This window comes from Schistocerca americana, chromosome 3 (assembly GCF_021461395.2).
Source record: "Schistocerca americana isolate TAMUIC-IGC-003095 chromosome 3, iqSchAmer2.1, whole genome shotgun sequence".
In the NCBI taxonomy this organism is placed as follows: domain Eukaryota; kingdom Metazoa; phylum Arthropoda; class Insecta; order Orthoptera; family Acrididae; genus Schistocerca; species Schistocerca americana.
Window position 1 is genome coordinate 863277749 of NC_060121.1, and position 21782 is coordinate 863299530.

Genomic DNA, 21782 nt, shown 5'->3' on the forward strand with positions numbered 1-21782 from the left:
CGCCGCCACCAATGGCGACTGACCTATCCTTATGATAAATATTCCAATCTGAACTTATGATTTCGTTCTCATTAAAGTTCAGTTGCAATCAACTTTCTGTTCCTAATACCATCTGTGCTTTATAGCCTTCAGTGAGCGATACTAATTCTGGGATCTTTCCTTGGATGCTCCTGCTGTTTACTAAAATCATATTAACCTTTGCTATCTCTGATCTGCGACGACCGACGTTCTCTGAGGACAAATCGTCTTTGATCCCAAGGGAGGGTTTCTCTAAACTAAAACACCCCCATGTGCACGCTACGCTAGTAGCCGCTTCCTGCATGTAGTGCGCGCCTAACCTGTTAAGGGGAACTCTGAAATTCTGTACCCGATAGCGGAGGTCGAGAAATTCGCATCCGATTCCGTCGCAGAGTCCTCTGAGCCTCTGGTTTAGACCTTCCACTCTTCTACAATCCAGAGGACCGTCGTCAACCCTGAGAACGATGCTACAAATAGACAGCTTAACCTGCACCCCGTGTGCGATGCTAGTTGCCTTTACCAAATCAGCCATCCAGCGAAAGGAGCCGAGGATGCCCTCAGAACCCAAGCAGGCTTCATTCATGCTGACATGTGCCGTTATATGCAGCCAGTTACACGCAATGCACTAGCTGCCAGCAGGGCCTCTTCTGCATCACAGACGAGACACCCCCAGCAAACATACCAAGTGCTCTCTGGCATTCTTTCCCACCTTGCCTTCCATTTCCCTGAGGGCCTACATCACCTGCCTAACATTGGAGCTCCTAACGACAAGCACACTCATCCTCTGCACTTGTCCACACTGGGCAGGAAAACCGACCGCTGGCCCAACAGGAGAGGTGTCCTGTGGTGGCTCAGTTATCATCCACACTGGGTAGCACCTCGTACCTTTTGCTAGGGCACAGGGAGCCAGCATGAGCAGGACTGTTTTCATGGTTGACGTCTTGTGGCATGACAGTTGTCAAACAGTCTCCAGTAATGTACAATGAGTCCAGGGTGTCGACAGTGAAAACAGACTAACATGTTGTTCTCTATCCTCCAAACCATATGCTTTTCTGTGGAGCATTATACTTGGTAGAGGAGTTGGTTGTACCTGCATTGGTCAGATGCTGGGTTGTCGTTTGACAGCTGCAGCATGAGTCTGAACCGACTGAGTCCATTCTTCATGGTGTGTCCGATGGTGGTGGGAGATTGGTGCTGAAGATCGATACACTTCTTCTTCAACATTCTGGCATACAAGATCGTCATCAATGTGTGCTTGGTCTGACATATCTGGTTGACATAAACTTCTGAATATTTTCTCTTATTATGTGGCGAAATAGCGTGGTGAGATTGTGCTTGTCTTCCAGAACTGCCGTGGGGATCACATATGGGAATCAGTCTCATGAATTCATGGACTTTTGCAATGGTGTACTATTTGGATTCCAGTTCCTCTCCGTGTGGGTGATGGCTTTTACAGTGCCTTGTTGGAACCATTGCAGTGTAGATGTTTTGAAAAACCTACTGTCCCCACCAAACAATGTCATATTGTAACCACAATCAAGTCCAAACACGAAAGCAGGCTCAACAATGGTATGCAATTCTTAGCACTGAAAGAAAGTTTATTACCGACACCACTGTACAAACAGAATCGAGCTGAATTCCTGAACACAGACTGCTGCTATCTATATAAGCACTGAACCTGCCAGAGTCTGTAAATGTTACAAACATAAGAAATTTCGTGAATCTCCCAGAAACGATAAATACTAAAAAACAAATTCTTATCAGTGAAAGGTTTTGAACTGGCGATCAGTGACGCTAACTGCTATACCACAAAGTGTGGGGCACAGCTCCTGGCAGTGTTATTAAAATTTAAATTTTCCATTTGCTTACCGAATGACAGATGACTGGTGGTTCAGAGTGAGAGGGGCGGGGACGATTGTTAGTGGTGATACACTAAACTCACTAACTCTCCTACAGCCATCACTGCCTGTAGCCCTGTCGACAAAATCTCAGTATCACCTTTGTGAGAGTTATGTCATACTATTGTCAGATGACGCACATGCTACAGCACTCACAAGTTTAAGAAGACTTCCATCATTCAGATTATCAGAATGAATTCATTTTGAAGCATGACCAACCAGCCACTTGTGCACCATCGTGAACTACCTGCTAATATTTCCGCAGTCGGCTCCTTGCATGGCTTGCATCACATATGGTCGACATCCAGTGCACTATGGGAAGTGCTTGGCTCACAAACAAGAACTCAAGAGTCTTTTATCTTACATAATTAATTATCAATGTAAAACAAGGCAATATATTTCACATGTTTCATCAGAATTAATGTCGCTGCCCTGAACACAGGAGATGAGTCAGGAACGTTTTCATACAATAAAACGAGATGTTGATTACATTCTCAGATGAAAAGTACAAGAAAACTACTAGTCAGTTGCACCACATACATTGCTTCTTCCTCAGCGATGCATTTGCTGTTGACCAAATGACTCTAAACACATTTAGCCTGCAGTTTATCGAGTTTTTAGTTCACTGTCAGTCTTGAAAACCTGGTTCCCACATCGAATGAAAAATTTTCCCTACTCTACCACCTTACTTCTTAACTTATGCAAGCTAGATTGCATGTGGAAACTTGCTAATAACACAACACACATCTGGTTGCCATAACAGCTATGTTCAATGTCATTTTACATTAGGTTAGGTTAGATTCAATTTTCGTTCCATAGACCCAAAGATGAGTGGTACTCACGCGTGTGAAATACGTCAGAAAGCATAATATATAAACTAGATCATTTGAATATAATACTCACTTCCCTATCACCTGTCAGGAGATAATCAAGATATATCAGCACATTGCAGTAAACTGGAATTACTAATATTTACAGATTAGATTAGATTAGATTAGATTTACTTTCATTCCAATTGATCTGTAGTGAGGAGGTCCTCCAGGATGTGGAACATGTCAGAAAAACAACAATACATGACAAATATTTACAACTAAAACAAATAAGCTAATGTACCATTCCACAGGTCCCAAGTGGAATGATCGTCATTTTTTAATGAACACTAAGAGTCATTTTACAAATACTATGCACTGAATTTAAAATAAAAAAGTTTTTTATTTATTTATAGGGTAATAAACATGTAATACAACTACTATAATACTTATTTACAATGAACACATTACTGCACTGAAATGGTGCAGAAGTTAGATTATACTTACACACACACACACACACACACACACACACACACACACACACACACACAAATTTTCAATGAACACATTACTGCACTGAAATTGTGCAGAAGTTATGTTGTACTTATATACAAATCAGTTGGTTTTACTAAGAAATTCATCAACGGAGTAGAAGGAGTTGGCCACCAATAAATCCTTTAGGCTTCTCTTAAACTGAATTTCATTGGTTGTTAAACTTTTTATGGCTGCTGGCAAGTTTTTGAAAATGTGTGTTTCTGAATAATGCACACCTTTTTGTACAAGACTAAGTGACTTTAAATCCTTGTGAAGATTATTCTTATTTCTAGTACTGATTCCATGAATTGAGCTGATGGTTTGAAAAAGTGATATATTTTTAATGACAAATTTCATTAAGGAATAAATATATTGGGAAGCAGTAGTTAGTATCCCTAGTTCCCTAAACAGGCTTCAGCAGGATGTTCTTGAGTTCACACCACATATAACTCTTACTGCACGTTTTTGTGCCTGGAAAACTTTAGCTTGGTTTGATGAATACCCCAAAAAATAATCCCATATGACATTATGGATTGAAAGTAAGCATAGTATGCCAGCTTTTTCATTTTTATATCCCCTATGTCTGACAAAATTCGCATTGCATACAGAGATTTGTTAAGACGCTTCAGCAGTTCTGTGGTGTGCTCCTCCCAGTTGAATTTATTATCAAGCTGTAATCCCAAGAATTTAACACTGTCCACTTTTCCATCTTCTTGTCATCGTATGTTAGACATATACTCTTGGGACACCCCTTACAAGTTCTGAACTGCATGTAGTGTGTTTTTTCAAAGTTTAGTGACAAAGAATTGGCTAGGAACCAGTGATAAATGTCCACAAATATTTTATTGGCTGATCTTTCTAAGACTACATTTGATTTGCTATTTATTGCAATGTTTGTATCATCGGCAAACAAAACGAACTTGGCATCTTGTAATGTTACTGATGAAAGGTCATTGATATACACAAGAAAAAGTAAGGACCCCAAAATGGAACCTTGTGGGACCCCAGATGTAATTAGTTCCCAGTTGGATGATGCCTGATAGCTTGATACATGTCTCTTTCCTAATAATACCCTTTGTTTCCTGCCAGAGATATAAGATTTGAACCATTTTGCAGCATTTTCTGTTACACTATAATATTCTAGTTTACTTAAAAGGATATTGTGATATACACAGTCAAATACCTTTGACAGATCACAAAATATACCAGTTGCCTGCAATTTTTTGTCTAATGAATTAAGCACATTTTCACTGTAAGTGTAGATAGCCTTCTCAATATCAGAACCTTTTAGAAATCCAAACTGTGACTTTGACAGTATGTTATTTGAGATAAGATGGTTATAAAGACGACTGTACATTACTTTTTCGAAAATTTTTGAGAATGCTGGCAACAGTGAGATTGGACGGAAATTTGATGCTATTTCTTTATCTCCCTTCTTAAACAGTGGCTTAACTTCAGCATATTTCAGCCATTCAGAAAATATTCCACTGATAAACGACTGGTTACACAGATAGCTTAATATGTTACTTAGCTAAGAATCACATTCTTTAATTAACTTTGTTGATATTTCATCATACCCACTAGATGTTTTTGATTTTAAAGATTTTATGATGGACATTATTTCTGTTGGGGTAGTGAGGGTCAAATTCATATTATGGAAGTTACTTGAAATGTCTGGTCTAAGGTAATCCATAGCAGCATCTACCGAACCTGACAACCCCATCTTTTCAGTAACAGTTATAAAATGGTTGTTAAAAAGTTCTGCAACACTATACACATCTGTCACCAATATATCATTTACTCTTAATGCTATTTGTTCCTCTTCATGTCTGGCTCTACCAGTCTCCTCCTTCACTATATCCCATATTGTCTTTATTTTGTTATCTGATATGACTATCATTTCCTTGTAATATATTTGCTTTGACATCCATATTACAGTCTTTAATATTTTGCAGTATTTCTTATAATGTGCTATAGCATCAACATTGGAAATGTTTCGGATTGACAGATAGTTTTCTTTGTGTTTTACAAGATACCCCTATTCCTATTTGGGGGAAAGCAGTGTTCGAATAAGGTAAGCACAGTAGTAGCAAAAATGTATATTTTCCATTCATGCCATGAGCACTGTAAACATCAGTCCAGTGAATGTCTCTGAGGAGTGTCCTAAAATAATCAATTTTTGGCTTACTGATTACCCTCTTGAGCTCAGATTTAACAGATTTTATATCCTGTTCAGTATTAACATTTAACAGAAGGAACTGCATGTCATGGTCTGAGAGGCCATTGACTACTGGTTTTTTAATATAATTTTGTTCATTGGACTTTTCTATAAAGATATTACCAATGGCTGTTTGTGAGCAAGTGGCTATCCTAGTGGGGAACTTTACAGTGGGAATTAAGTTGAATGATAGTGTTACTTACTCAAATAAGTTCTTATTGGGAGAGTCTTTAAGGAAATCTACATTGAAATCACCAGCAACCACTATTTCTTTGTTTTTGGTTGTTAAATGGGCCAGTACAGCTTCAAGGTGGTTTACAAACAGATTAAAGTTACCTACAGGTGCTCGATATACACTTAATATTATGAAGAATCTTTTGTGAAATTCTAATTCTGTTGCACATGCTTCCATATGCTGTTCTAGGCAAAATTTATGAATGTCTATGTTCTTAAATGTATGACAGTTCCTGATGAATGTGACAACTCCTCCTTTCTCCATTTCTGATCTACAAAAGTGAGATGCTAACCTAAACCCTGTAACACTTAAAAGTTCTATACCAGTGGTCACATGATGTTCAGAGAGGCAGATTATGCCAGCTGGGTTTGAAGACTCTAATTCATCTATGCAGATAGTTAATTCATTAATTTTATTTCTCAGTCCTCGAATATTCTGATGCAATAAAGATAGCTGACATTTCACATTGACTGAGTTACAATTGGGTGGAGTTAAAATATCTGCTGACAGTTGAAAATTCTTAACCAGTGGCTGTTTATGCTGATGTAATAAGCTGGAATTATGTTTTTTGATTTCTTTCTCAAACTGAAGGTTTGTCTCAGTTCTAACCTCTCTTAAAATTTGCTTTCTTTCTGTCCTCCCTACCCTAAAAAAGGGTCTTTTCTGAATCCTATAACCACTGGTATTTTACCACTCATGACAGTGCCTCCCCCCTTTAACTTTCCTGCTATTTCCCCAGCCAATTTACCCTTCCCCTTCCTGTTGAGGTGAAGGCCATGCCTAGTATAATCCCACCTACTGAGAGAATCAACATGAACCACACCAATGTGTGACCCCGCACCCGACAGGAGCAGCCGTTCCAGCTCCAAATTAACTCTCTTGACAGAAGAGTTCAAATGAGGTCGGTCATGGCGCCCAAGAACAGATACAAACTCAACACTAGTATGCCTCGATGCTGATGCAATCTTCGTCAGGTCACACTCTATACTGTACCCAGGATCTCTGTCAATACTGTTACCTGCCCCACCCACTATAACCACGGTGGCTTCCTTAGTGAAATCTTTGCAAAGTGATCCTAAATCCTCTGTCACCTGCTCCAGACCAGCACTAAGTTTAAAAAAAATTGGTGACCTGGTATTCTGATCCTAGTTCATCCTCCAAAAGTTGGCCAACACCTCTTCCATGGGAACTACCTAAAAACAACACTTTCTTTCTCTTTACTGATTTCCCTACATTCTTGCTTTTCAATTTGCTGCTGAAAGTTTGTTGTGCCCTGTCTACACCTGCAACTGCTTGAGGCTTACCAGCTTCTAACTGAAGCAACAGGTCAAATCTATTTTCCACATTCACCATAAAGCTGTCAGACAAAGTTCTAGGCCTGTTCCTCCTGTTGCCTGTTGCCACTTCCCACCTCTCTTTACCCTTCTCCCTCCTTAACCTGTCAAGATCTCCCCTGGCCTTGTCTAACTCAGCCTGAAGGGAGGCAATTTTCCCCTCCTGTTCTAGTATCTTCCTATCTCTACTACAAATCCTACAAAACCACTGATGAGTCTCATTTACTTCCCCTATTCCCACGCCACTACAGTCACCCACATGGAAAAAACTACAGCACATATCACACCAAAGCCCTAACCTAACAATTCTACGGCAAGTCAAGCACTTTTCACTCATGATAAACGTAATAGTTTATTAAGAATAAGTCAGTTAAATTACAGATAAACACGAAAATATGGTTACACAAATTTGGCCTATACGCAACTGTGTGTAAACAAAAACAAAAGTGCAAAGTTTCTGAAACAACAACTTAAATTTTACGCCACTTTCCGGAAATGCTAGTTAAATAATGAAGAGGTACGCTAAGTTAAATTGCTGGAGAGAGCAAGGAACAACTAAACGAAATTCTATAGATTTGCTGCAGCAGAAGGTAAACAGAAAATACGACTGTACGGTCTTTTCGCGTTTTCTGCTATATTACGTAAAGAAAAATTAAACCTTTAATGGTACACTTAAACGGCACACTAATACACTTATTTACCACGTAATCAGTACTAATCTATATGTTTTATAATCTAAAATGACTTATCTTTACGAGAACACCAAAACTCGCGCTAGAATAAATATACTGTCCAAACGAAAGAAAGTTATGCACTTTTAAAAGATTTATCACACAGGAAATGTCTAATCCTCACTGTTGTGACCAAATATTGTCAAAACTGAAATCTAACGAACATTTCTACCCAAGCTGGACTAACAGTTACTGTTAATACAGTATATTCATCTATAGAGTAGAAGGAGTTACCTACAAAAAAAACCTTTCAAACAGTGTTTAAATTGTGATTAATCTTAAACCAAGTTCTTAATGGTTGCTAGAAATTTATTGAAAATGTGTGTTCCCAAATATTGGACCCTTTTTTGAACAAAGGTAAGTGACTTTAGGTCTTCATGTAGATTGTTCTTATTCCTAGAATTGATAATATATATTGAGCTATTGGTTGGAAACAGAGATATATTATTTGCAACAAATATCATTAAGGAATAAATATACTGAGAAGCTGTTCCTTGAACAGGTTTCTATGAGATGCTCTTGATCTTACACCACTAATGAGTCATATTACACGCTTCTGCACTCTAAAAACTTTTGCTCGGTTTGACAAGTTACCCCAGACTAAAAGTCAGACTAAAAGTAAGCGAAGTATGCAACTTTTTAAATTTATATCTACTGTATCTGACATCATTTGCATTGGAAATGCAGACACGTTTAGGCACTTCAGCATTTCTGTGGTATGTTCTTCCCAACTGAATTTATTATGGAGTTGTAACCCCAGAAATTTGACAATGTTGACCTCTTGTTTTAAGGTAATTCACACTGGAAGTCAATGGAACGGAATGGAAATCAAGATTGCACCAACACAGCCACTTCGCATAGTATCAAACAGAGAAAGTGCAGTTGTGAGATACCATCCATGATACAAAAATTCAGAATGTAGTATGAGAATTAAGGAACTAATAGAGACAGTGTTTGTTAACAGAAAAAGTAAATTTCGCAGTAGATGTTCTTTAAAACTACCATTAAAAGTTGATAGATTAGTTTTTAAAACACCAAGAACCAACAATAAAAAATTGCTAGTTGGAGTCTTTCATGACCTTTGAAAGCTCTTTATTTGGGCATGTCATAAGATATGGAGACTGGGAGAATACCAATCCCCTAAGAGACTCTCGTTTTGTTTTGCAATCTGTCACTCTCATTGAAAAATTCATGGCATTCTGTGTGACCCAGGAATGTAAGAGGTACAACTGTACCAGAAAAATCGAAAATATTGAATACCTTCACAACTTCGCTCAAGACTTCACCCCTGTCGGTATTGTGCCCAGTACCTGGGTAATATCGACACCCTTACATAATAATACCAGTAGTATGAAAAAAAAAAACAGAATAAAATTGCTACTTTAAAAAGTAAGACATTTTTACTATCTTAACAAGTGTCAGAATACGTACATAGGATGTTTTTCGAAGATGGTGTTGAAGTCTGAAAAAAATCAATTAACTTCAGCTTTATTCAAACCTATAACTATATTGATATTTTCTGCTGATGGTCTTCTTAAACTAATTTTACAATTTCTCTTTTTAAAACCAGGAACACAGCCTTTTCCAACCAATTTGTTATCATTGTGGAAATTGTTCTTAAGGCATAGTTTTTCAGCACGGCCATAGGCAACGCACCACAGCTGATCCAGGAAACTGTCACAGAATAACTATGCTAATGTAGTCACACACTTGACTAGTTCTTGTTCTTGTCAAGGAACAAAAACATTTCTTCTCCATATGGAATGTTTCTTATCTGAATTTTAATCGATCATAAAACGTAATGTTTATTATGTTCAGCTCCTTTGATATGCAGGTCAGTGTTCTCTCTGATTTCGTTAGCTTAATGACTTTTGTAGGGTTTCTTTGGTCCATTTACCACTCTTTGATTTTCTTTTCCTCGCCGTCTGAAATTAGATATAACACCTTATTTAAGTGTAAACAACTTTTGTCTGAGGTTTAGGGCATGAGAAAATATCGTCAACTTGTCGACATTGCCTCATATTCGTCTATCGATATTGCCCCACCCAGACATATTCGCAGCGACCAGCCATATAGCTTTGCTGATGCTCAAAAACTTGCAAAGCCATGTTATAGGACGCACTGGAACAGATACTGTCTAAATGCATTGTAGTTGTTAGTGTGAAAAAGTACTGAAATGCACACCTAAATATAAACGAAAAGTAACATCAAAATTCAATAGAAATTAATTTTTAATGCCACAATAAGACACTCATTTGCAAGAACTTGTCGCCTCTGCACCCAACTTCTGGTATGATCTCCTATGTTGCAGCACTGGCTCGCACTGACAACAGCACCACTCAATTGAGGAAACGATAGTGTCTGTGTTGCCTGGTATGTCGGTGTTTCTCTGATCTCCACTACTCTTTGAGAAGACTTGGCATTGTGGGATCACAGGCCTTGTAGACAAACAGTTAAAATCATAAAAATCTGAAGTCAGAAGATAGTTAAAGGTACAAAAATGGCATATCCGAAAAGATGGTGGCCTCTGAGTGGGACATAATACAGAGTGGAGTCCCTCATGATTTTGTGCTTGGGCCCTTGTAGTTCCTACCATATGTGACTAATCTGTCACTGTCCATCTACACAAAATCTTGTTTCACGATGTTTCCTGCTGGCAGAAACGTTGTGTAGATAATACATCAGTTACTGAACTGGAGTCTGTCTGCAAAGATACGTTGTGGAAGATCTGCCCTGGTTCACAACCAACTCCCATTCAATTAATCTAAGAAAGACTAGTTTAACCCATTTCCACACAAACCACAAGGACCCAGAACAACTACCCATTGAGCTTAATGACAAAGTAATGAAAAAAGTGCACTTGGCAATATTTTTTGGTATTCATATAAACTAGGAACATTATGTTCTGTCGATACTAAAATAAAAATAACACGTAAATGTCGGGTGACTAGGGCCTCCTGTCGGGTAGACCGTTTGCGGGTGAAATTCTTTCGAGTTGACGCCACTTCGGCGACTTGCGCGTCGATGGGGATGAAATGATGATGATTAGGACAACGCAACACCTAGTCTTTGAGTGGAGAAAATCTCCGACCCAGCTGGGAATCGAACCCGGACCCTTAGGATTGACATTCTGTCATGCTGACCACTCAGCTACAGAGGGCGGACGATACTAAAACGATTATCATCAGCAAAAGTTTCCTTAGAAGTGGTCTCCTATATTGGCGACTGCAGTGTCTCAAAGTCAGTATTTTTCAAGTATTTTCACTCAGTAATGTGATCCAGCATAATATGTTGGGATAACGTTGTTGTTCTTGTGATCTTCAGACCTGAGACTGGTTTGATGCAGCTCTCCATGCTACTTTATCCTGTGCAAGCTTCTTCATCTCCCAATACCTACTGCAGCCTACGTCCTTCTGAATCTGCTTAGTGTATTCACCTCTTGGTCTCCCTCTACGATTTTTACCCTCTACGCTGCCCTCCAATACTAAACTGGCGATCCCTTCATGCCTCAGAACATGTCCTACCAACTGATCCCTTCGTCTAGTCAAGTAGTGCCACAAACTTCTCTTCTCCCCAATCCTATTCAATACCTCCTCATTAGTTATGTGATCTACCCATACAATGTTCAGCATTATTCTGTAGCACCACATTTCAAAAGCTATTCTCTTCTTGTCCAAACTATTTATCATCCGTGTATCACTTCCATTCATGGCTACACTCCACACAAATACTTTCAGAAACGACTTCCTGATACTTAAATCTATACTCGATGTTAACAAATTTCTCTTCTTCAGAAACGCTTTCCTTGCCATTGCCCGTCCACATTTTATATCCTCTCTACTTCGACCATCATCAGTTATTTTGCTCCCCAAATAGCAAAACTCCTTTACTCCTTTAAGTGTCTCATTTCCTAATCCAATTCCCTCAGCATCACCCGACTTAATTCGACTACATAACATTATCCTCGTTTTGCTTTTGTTGGTGTTCATCTTATATCCTCCCTTCAAGAAACTATCCATTCCGTTCAACTTCTCTTCCAAGTCCTTTGCTGTCTCTGACAGAATTGCAAAGTCAGCGGCGAACCTCAAAGTTTTTATTTCTTCTCCAAAGGTTTTAATACCAACTCTGAATTTTTCTTTTGTTTCCTTCACTGCTTGCTCAATATACAGATTGAATAACATCAGGGAGAGGCTACAACCCTGTCTCATCCCCTTCCCAACCACTGCTCCTCTTTCATGTCACTCGACTATTATAACTGCCATCTGGTTTCTGTACAAAAAGTAAATAGCCTTCACTCCCTGTATTTTACCCCTGCCTCCTTCAGAATTTGAAAGAGAGTATTCCAGTCAACAGTGTCAAAAGCTTTCCCTAAGTCTACAAATGCTAGAAATGTAGGTTCGCCTTTCCGTAATCTAGTTTCTAAGATAAGTCGTAGGATCAGTATTGCCTCACGTGTTCCGATATTTCTACTGAATCCAAACTAATTTTTCCATTCGTCTGTAAAGAATTTGCGTTAGTATTTTGCATCCATGGGATAACGTATCAGTTTGAATCTTGTGTAGGGTCCCCCTGGAACCTCATGCGGTAATTTTTTCAAACAACTCACTATAATGCTTATAATATCTCAGTACATACACTCTCTGATATGCTTTGCCGTAAATAACTCTCCTCAGTATGAAACAAATTGCCAACGCCTTGACCATAACACTAGAAGGAAAAATTATTTTCACTCTGAGCTGTAACATTTGGTACTCATATAAAGTGAGGTGAAGGACTAGTGCTAAAAATTTCAGTTCACTGTCAAATAGTTGCAGACGTGCAAGAGGTACTTCATTACAAACACGAGATCGAACAAAGCAAGTTGTTTTCTCGTCTCTTCCGACATCAGAACGACCACAAAGTGAGAAGTCCTTGTAAATTACAGTCCGCAATAGAATTAAATAAAGATAGAAGCAGTCTGAAGAAAATTATCCAGAATCAAGACAGTTTTAATAACTTATGCAGAGAAATACAAGAGAACCAGAGAAAGGAGAGAACATCAAAATCACCGTCTTATACATGATCTCTTCAAGAAACTCAAGAACATCACACTTAAATTTAACCCTCATATGTAGATGGTAGAGAACGAGAATGTTAACCCTGTCAGAAACTTGGGAGACGCTGTTGTGAGATGGAAACAGTACTGTGAGAAGTTGAATTCAGGAATTATTGACAGTACTGAGACTGAAGTGGTCGACCAGCTTATGTTGGAACTTGCAATCTCATGCAGCTAAATAGAGAACATAGTTCTACATCTGAAGAATTATAATCCCACTAGTCCAGACAGTATTTTTTGGGAGATGAGCAAAAAAATCAGGCAGGTAGATTTTGATGTGCTGCATTCAGTGTGTTAAAAGAATATGGGAAACTAGGGAGTGGCCAGAAGACTGGTCAGAGTCTCTCTTCATCCCCTTACACAAGAAACGGTTAATCAGGAAGTAATACAACTACTGAACTATTGCCCTGATATAAGACGCAAGCAAAATTTTGCTCTACAACTTAAAGCAGTGTTTGAACCCATATTCTCAGCCTTACATATCCACAGAACAAGCAAGTTTTGTTGAAGCAAAAGCAACTCATAAACAGATTCTCAACGTACGACAAATAATCGAGAAATCGCAAGTGTTCTGTGTTCCTGTTTTCATCTGCCTCCATAACTATAGGAAAGACTTTGACAGTGTTGTCTAGCAAAAGTTGTTCCATGTGCCTACAGGCTTAAGTGTCTCACCACACATGACAGCACTGATCAGAAGTCTATACAATAAACCCATCACAACTGTGAAAATGAAACAATGTTTGGTAAAATTCGTCTAATATATGACACCTTTTCTGTAAAAGTATCACAATGTACTATGCATGAAATTGGACACATCCCTCCCATACTTCTGCATAAACCTGCTTGCTATATATACTAACTGGAAACTGAATCGTGCGACACACTACTATTACTTTTTTTTAATTTTTATTAGGAGCTTGTGCAGTAGGTGGTTCCACCTCTATCATCTCTTTACCAGAGAGTACGGAGATAACTGATGCAGACTGTATAGTCTACAAACCAGAATCAATTTTGCAACTACCACAAATTGTCGCAGCCGACTATACGGACCTCATGGGCCCCAAAGTCGTCATACCTGCTCAGTCGCCTGTTTTGGGGCATGAGAGAGTGTCAAAACGGCGGAAATTGAGTGTGGAAACCGATGAGACAGTTAATTTGTCCAATTCAGAGCTGCAAATGTTGGTGCTATTATACCAGTTAGACATATTGAAAAGAAAGCAGCAGAAATTTATGTGTGAAGATAAACAATAGTCTGTCGTATTACAGCATCGATTTTTATTAATAAAAACATGTTTTTAAGTGAATGTTCATTTACATTCCTCATTTACCAAATTCCATATCCTCTTACAAAAATTATTCAGTGGAAATTTCTTTTCAATGAAACAATGAGAGTAACATAATACAATTTGAAACAATATTTGGTATGGCAACAAGAGTACTTGTTTCTATTTTAAATGGTACAGGTTAGACAGTTGTGCACTTATTTACTGTAGCACATGACAAATACCTTCAACACATCCCTGAAACAATTTTTGGTAAAGTAAAGCAAAAAGTGTAACTTGTTTCTATTTGAAATCGTCCAAGTTACTTTGTGCACTTATTTACTGTAGCACCTGGCAAATATTTCACCACACCCTTGAAACATTTTTTGGTAAAGTAAAGCAAAAAGAGTAACTTCTTTCTATTTGAAATGGTACAAGTTAGACAGTTGAGCACTTATTTACTGCAGCTCCTGGCAAATACTTTCACCACATCCCTGAAACAATTTCTTGTAAACTAAAGCAAAAATTGTGGCCAGCAATCTGCTGCAGTTACAGTACAAAAATTACATTAAGGTTCCAGCAATTTAAGTTAATCTGTTGTGTCCAAAGCTATTTACTGTAGTATCTGAAAATTCTGTTCCAGTTTGAATAGTTACATGTTAAACAATTTTTGTTGAAAGTAAAATCGATAACAGAGAATGAAGAAAAACACTAAACAGCATTTTATTATGTAACATCAGAGCACTGTGTTTTATTTTCATCAGGGAAAATTATTGTACTTACAAAAAATACACAAATTGAGATTAATTGTGCAATGTTTTAACAGACTCCCATACACTACAGTTGATGTATTACATTAACAATTTCCAATTTTCTATTTGTTCCACGTGCACGTACATTTGCTGCTTCCTTTTCTCCCAGTACTGGAAGTTTGTTGTCATCATCACTAGGTGCCTCAAAATCCTCATCCCCTATATGTTTTGCTACATTGCCCAAAACAAAACAGGGTATTATCACACTAGGGATTTTTGTTTGGGGAAGCCTTATTTTATTTTGCAGAATTGGGAAACGCCTTCTTACCTGTCCAAAGCTCCATTCGATTATCACCCTTTTCTTAGTTTTAAGTCTGTTGTACGCCCTCTCATCAGGTGTTTCGGGATTTTGAAACAGTGTCATTAAACACAGTGCAATGACATATCCTTCGTCTCTTAAAATTAGGGCGTTGCACTGGTTCTCTCGCAATATACGATACACATCAGAGTTCCTCCATATCCTAGCGTCATGTACAGACCCCGACCATGAAGCATCAACACTCGTAAACATTTCACTTTTATCACATGTCGCCGGTACATTTATAGATGGAAAGCCCTTTAGATTAACGTATTCGTCTCCATGTGCAGAAGGTTTCATTATAGTTATGTGAGTGCAGTCTAGGGCCCCTACTGCGCATGGAAACTTAAATCTCGATTGCCATTTAACTTTAGCTGCTTCTAGTTCGTTAACGTTTCTCGGAAATCGGATCCACAACGGTGCTTTTCTGTTAACCTGTTGCAGAACATATGAAAATGTTAGTGATAATGTAGTCTGGTGTATTCCCAAGTCTTCTCCTACAGTAATCTGAAAGCCTGGATCCGCTAAATAGCGCAAAAATGTCTTCATTTTGCATTCATTGGAAAGGGCGCCTCCTCTTCTTTCGTGATATTCCGGAAGAAAGTGATTCGCCAGCCGAATAATGTTTTAGCTGTTAAATCTACAAAAACTTCTACAGTTCCTTTCTTCTGTGTTCCTGCATACTATGTATATCTTTTTTTGCCTTTCAAAAAAACATAAATTTCTTCATTTTCACTAAAAACACTCGGTAACACTTAACCACAACACAACTTACTCAGCTCGAAGTATGCAAAGGAGCTCACTCACAAAAACAGAGAATGTTCTCCGCTTGTGAGAAACTTCTAGGGTTTTATTCATAAGAAATCGGAGAATATTCTTTGCTTTGAGCAACTGCCCCCACCCTTCAACCCACACTGAGAACATACTCAGGTGAAGTATATTCTCAGACTCGCTTTATTCATGCCATCTAGAGAACTTTCTCCTAACTTCTGAGTATAAAGTATGTTCTCCATTTTATTCATACAACTCATTGAGAACTTTCCTTGAGAATTTGTTTTTGCTCTGAGTATCAACTCTGGAGAATGTTCTCGTTTTTATTCATACGACCCCTTGTGATGATAAGATAAGAAGGATGAGATGAGAAGGCACATCACACTAGGGAAAGTGGCTTTGAAGCATCTCACCAAGATCTGACGTAACAGAGCAATGATAGATTAGATTAGATTAGATTTACTTTCATTTCAATTGATCTGTAGTGTGGAGGTCCTCCAGGACGTAGAACATGTCAGAAAAACAATAATACATGACAAATATTTACAGCTGAAACAAATAAGCAAATGTACCTTCCACAGGTCACAAGTGGAATGATCGACATTTTTTTTTAATGGACACTATATGAAAGAATCATTTTACAAACAGTAATGCACTGAACTTAAAATAAAAAAGTTTTATTTATTTATAAGGTAATAACAATGTAATAGAACAACTATAATACTTATTTACAATGAACACATTACTGCACTGAAATGGTGCAAAAGTTAGATTGTACTTACACACACTTATTTACAATGAACACATTACTGCACTGAAATTGTGCAGAAGTTATATTGTACTTATTACCACACAAACACACACACACACACACACACACACAGTGAGTTGGGAGGCGGTAGCAGTGCAGTTCGGACCTGATGCGGCAGGAGTTCAGTCAGGGTGTCGCTGCAGTGAGGTCCGGACAGCCATGACTCGCCCGATGGTTGCCAATACATATCACTTGAGAGCAGACGACCTTGGTTGTTCGTTGGTCGGTCGCTTTGTCAGATTACGTGTATGTTGGCTGGTGATCACTTATGGGTCACCTGCGTGTGCCGACTCGTGATTAGTCATTGTTATTGCACAGTCGCTGCCGTTAATATTGTCTAGTCATTCCTGCAAGTGTTCGTGAAACTGTGTGTAGCTTGTGACGCCGACTGCTCAGTTATTTTAGTGCTGTCTCTGTCCTGATGTGTGGAGTCAGTCAGTTGGCGTGGAGCAGCAAGGATATCTCCGGGGTGTGTAGTTTGGCTGGGCCCGCTGGCAGTCTCTACACAGTGTCGCAGTGTGTGGGGCCATTCCCATCACTACGAGGTCCGTGGCTCGCCAATCCTGGACACGAAAGTTGAGTTTGGGTTTAATGTACTAGCAAGTCAAAACTGTTCACATTGTGCCATTTGGTTCTTGTTATTGGCTGTTGGGACATTCCCGTGAGCAAGAACATGTGTGTTCGAATTGGCAAAGGTTTAGCCATTGTCTGGTGGAGACTAACTGTATTTGGTTATTTGCAATTGAAGTGCACCAGCGGAATTTCTGCATTGTGGCCGTTAACATTCCAGTTACCTGCCCTGGCCATTGACGTAAATTTAGGCAGCGTCCTTTCCTCACCGTGTTGTTGCTCGGTGTGTAGTTCCACAGCTTAATGTATGCTTTGTTGTGGGTGTACACGCCTTTTACGCTTTCATTGAACTCCCGGTTGTGTGCTGGTCGAGTGGAGGGCAAGTTACGTTGTCAGTGGGTCCGTTGACTGTCTGTTGGTTGGGTTGTCGTCGGATCGAGACTGGTTGGGCCGACTGCCTGTCTCACATAAGTGAATGTTAGTATTTCAAGTGCTGGCTGACCCCGAAACTTCTGAGTGCCGTTAGTTGAACTGCCTTTTCTTATAGCCCGCATCTCGTGGTCGTGCGGTAGCGTTCTCGCTTCCCACGCCCGGGTTCCCGGGTTCGATTCCCGGCGAGGTCAGGGATTTTCTCTGCCTCGTGATGGCTGGATGTTGTGTGCTGTCCTTACGTTAGTTAGGTTTAAGTAGTTCTAAGTTCTAGGGGACTGATGACCATAGATGTTAAGTCCCATAGTGCTCAGAGCCATTTGAACTTTGAACCTTTTCTTATTTTCTGTCGTGCGTATTTGTATAGCTCATATCCAATGGTTTTGACTTAAAGTTGAATTGTTTTTAGTGGTGTTTTAACTAATGAGCCTTCAGCCTGATTAATATATTGTTTAAAGATAAAGTCTTGGTCCTTCTGCCTAATAAAAATTATTTTAGTTGTGTTTTAAGTCAAGGACCCTCAGCCATTTTAAAATTAAAGTTCCTTGCTTGTCAAGTGTTAGATGGTTTGGGGCCTTCATCCTAATTTAAGATGTGGCTTCGTTGTTTAAATTTATTTTACCTTGAGTTTTAAGTCATGGGGCCTTCAGCTGTTTTTAAATTAAGGATCTTTCTATTTCGAGCATCAGACTGTTTGGGGCCTTCAGCCTAATTGAAGATAAGGCCTTCTGCCTTGTGTTTTTTTTATTTAATTTTAGCTTGAATCTTAAATCATCGGGCTTCAGCCGTCTTTAAATTAAGGTTGTTGCTTTTCAAGTGTTAGATTTTTGGGTCTTCAGCCACATTATAGAACTTACTTAATGTGAGGCCTTCTGCCTTCTAAATATTCTTTTTGGCATCTGAATTTTGAGTTTATGGCTTTTAGCCGTTTTTTTAAAATTAAAGTGGTTATATTCCCAAGCAATAGCTAAATACATAGTATCAATAATCAAAATATCCATGGGTGTACTGCCGGTCTACGGTGTCCAACGGGCACAATATTTCGGCGATCATACATGTCGCCATCATCAGGTGAACTGACGGACTGAGCTCCTGTGAACGTGCCGGCACAGAGATCCGTACGCTATGGCTGCTCAAATACCCTCCGCCCGCGGCGCGCTCCCTCCGCTGTCCGCGCCCCGCGCCACGGTCGCGCGGTGTAACAGATTGCGACGGCGTCTGAGATGACGTCGGAGTGATGACTCTGTCCGCCGTGGTCGTCACAACTATACGTTTGCTCGATTTACTCTTGATTAACCCAATCGCTGGTTACCAAGCCTTGCTAAGATTATAGCCACAGTCACGGTTTATGAGGTCGTCATTGATGCGAATTTCGATGGCCTCTCTAACAACGCTGTCCCAGTATCTCGACGTCTGTACCAGAATCCTCGTGCATCATACTCCATACGCCATAGCGTACGGATCTCCGTGCCGGCACGTTCACAGGAGCTCAGTCCATCAGTTCACCTGATGATGGCGACATGTACGATCGCCGAAATATTGTGCCCGTTGGACACTGTAGACCGGCAGTACACCCGCGGATATTTTGATTATCAAATACGCCAGGAGAAACTCAAGAATCACACATAGTATCAATAGTAGGAATGAGAAAAATCTACATAAAGATCTAAAACCACTTACCTTGGTCCAAAAAGAGGTCCAATATTTGGCAACACACATTTTCAATAAAGTGCCAGTACCCATTAAAAATTTAGTTTCAGATAAAGCACATTTTAAACAGAGTTTGAAAGACTTTTTTGTAGGCAAGTCCTTCTGCTCTATAGATGAATATCTTAATAGACAAGCTTAAGTTAAAATGTGTTAGAGTTTAGTTTTGACAGCACTTTGTCACAACAGCTAAATTAGGTATTTCCTGCATTATAAATTAACTAAAAGAGCATAACTGTGCTTCATTTCGACATTGTATTAATTCTGTAAAAACGACCACTTTCAGTTTATGTTAATGTGTTCAGACATTTTGACCATCTCCTGACAAGTGATCAGGGTAGTCAGAATGATATTCAGAAGTTACATGTTTTTTCTGTTATGCTTTCTGACTTGTTCCATACTCAGGAGAATCATCTCATTTATGGGTCTATGGAACATAAACTGAATCTGATCTAATCTAAGCGAATGAATGGAGGAATTCTACTTTCTACTGGAAATTGAATTTCAGAAGATTTACTGTCAGCTGGGAGGTTTTTCTGTGGCAATGAAGGCAACATAGTTCGTCCTGTGAGGTAAACTGCTTGTAGAGGTGCATACCTATACAGTTTTGCTATGAAGGTTATCCACAGCATTGGGACCTTGTTTGATCCAATTGTAAACAGTTGCAGTACTGAAGAGAAGGACAAACATACTGCTTCACATGGTGATTTAAAGTTTAAAATTCAAACTGGTTGCCTAATTCGTTCTGATCCAGTGATTCCTACTTTTTTGGTAGCCATCTAACGCTTATTACACTCCTGGAAATGGAAAAAAGAACACATTGACACCGGTGTGACAGACCCACCATACTTGCTCCGGACACTGCGAGAGGGCTGTACAAGCAATGATCACACGCACGGCACAGCGGACACACCAGGAACCGCGGTGTTGGCCGTCGAATGGCGCTAGCTGCGCAGCATTTGTGCACCGCCGCCGTCAGTGTCAGCCAGTTTGCCGTGGCATACGGAGCTCCATCGCAGTCTTTAACACAGGTAGCATGCCGCGACAGCGTGGACGTGAACCGTACGTGTAGTTGACGGACTTTGAGCGAGGGCGTATAGTGGGCATGCGGGAGGCCGGGTGGACGTACCGCCGAATTGCTCAACACGTGGGGCGTGAGGTCTCCACAGTACATCGATGTTGTCGCCAGTGGTCGGCGGAAGGTGCACGTGCCCGTCGACCTGGGACCGGACCGCAGCGACCTACGGATGCACGCCAAGACCGTAGGATCCTACGCAGTGCCGTAGGGGACCGCACCGCCACTTCCCAGCAAATTAGGGACACTGTTGCTCCTGGGGTATCGGCGAGGACCATTCGCAACCGTCTCCATGAAGCTGGGCTACGGTCCCGCACACCGTTAGGCCGTCTTCCGCTCACGCCCCAACATCGTGCAGCCCACCTCCAGTGGTGTCGCGACAGGCGTGAATGGAGGGACGAATGGAGACGTGTCGTCTTCAGCGATGAGAGTCGCTTCTGCCTTGGTGCCAATGATGGTCGTATGCGTGTTTGGCGCCGTGCAGGTGAGCGCCACAATCAGGACTGCATACGACCGAGGCACACAGGGCCAACACCCGGCATCATGGTGTGGGGAGCGATCTCCTACACTGGCCGTACACCACTGGTGATCGTCGAGGGGACACTGAATAGTGCACGGTACATCCAAACCGTCATCGAACCCATCGTTCTACCATTCCTAGACCGGCAAGGGAACTTGCTGTTCCAACAGGACAATGCACGTCCGCATGTATCCCGTGCCACCCAACGTGCTCTAGAAGGTGTAAGTCAACTAGCCAGGCCAGCAAGATCTCCGTATCTGTCCCCCATTGAGCATGTTTGGGACTGGATGAAGCGTCGTCTCACGCGGTATGCACGTCCAGTACGAACGCTGGTCCAACTGAGGCGCCAGGTGGAAATGGCATGGCAAGCCGTTCCACAGGACTACATCCAGCATCTCTACGATCGTCTCCATGGGAGAATAGCAGCCTGCATTGCTGCGAAAGGTGGATATACAATGTACTAGTGCCGACATTGTGCATGCTCTGTTGCCTGTGTCTATGTGCCTGTGGTTCTGTCAGTGTGATCATGTGATGTATCTGACCCCAGGAATGTGTCAATAAAGTTTCCCCTTCCTGGGACAATGAATTCACGGTGTTCTTATTTCAATTTCCAGGAGTGTATTTCTTTTTCGGAATTAATTTGTGGGTATAT